A 1,059-nucleotide genomic window follows, 5' to 3' on the forward strand; every position below is an offset into this window, starting at 1 on the left:
AAGAAAAGGAAGAAAGGGGAGGGAAAGATTTATATTGGAAGGAAAGGGAAAGTTATTATAATAGGAATGGATGGGGTGTAGAAAGAGTTAAGGAAGGAATGGAAGGAGGGTGGGATATGGAGGGAGAGATAGTAAAAAGAGAAAGAGACGTGCAAAAACAGTGGATAGAAAGTAAGATTAGGGAGGCAAAGTATAATAAAAGGTATAAAGATATAAGGAAGATAGGGGAGGGACATAAGTATTTGGAAAAGAGCAGTTTGATAAGGATGGGAGCAAAGGCGGGGGGAGAAGTGAGAGCGCTTATTAAGTTAAGGTGTGGTAATCTGGAGTTAAAAAATAAGTATTGGTTAGAGGAGGAAGAGAGAAGGTGTGTAATGTGTGGGAAGGAGCAGGATAAGATGTATCATTATATGTATACATGTGAGTGGGGAATGAGATGGTTCGAGGAGATGGATAGTATGGAAGGTAGAGGAAAAGAAAGGATATGGGATGATGAAATCGATGAGATTAAAGGGAAAGTATTAAAAAGAATGTGGAGAGAAAGGGAGGGTAAAATCAAAGAGAAAGATAGAGAAGGAGAAAAAGAAAAAGAAAAAGGATAAAGTGAAAAGGGGTAAAGGAAAGAATAAAGAGAGAGGAGAATTTAATGTGATATAGATATAGAAAGTATGGAAGAATGGAAAGGATGAAAGAATGGAGGATGCGTGGAATGTGTGAGGTAGTTGTTTAATGTAAACCAAGTCCCCTTCTTGGCTATTTAATGTATATAGCTGAATGGTAAATAAATTATATATTTATATAATCAACAATTTTATTCCGAAAGAACATTATACATAGGAAAGAAATATTAAACATTACAATAAAACTTATAATTACCTGTGACAGAAGAATGAAGAACTACATTTTCAAAATAATTCCTTATTTTAAGATGTGCTTCTCCGATATGGTGTATTGGCCAGACATCGTTGTCATTGTTATTAAATAGAGCATTCCATATATAAAATATATCCATTATTTTATATATATATATATATATATATATATATATATATATATATA

Source organism: Odontomachus brunneus, unplaced genomic scaffold, assembly GCF_010583005.1.
Source record: "Odontomachus brunneus isolate Ranch 3 - 2012 unplaced genomic scaffold, Obru_v1 Obru_scaffold_062, whole genome shotgun sequence".
Lineage (NCBI taxonomy): Eukaryota > Metazoa > Arthropoda > Insecta > Hymenoptera > Formicidae > Odontomachus > Odontomachus brunneus.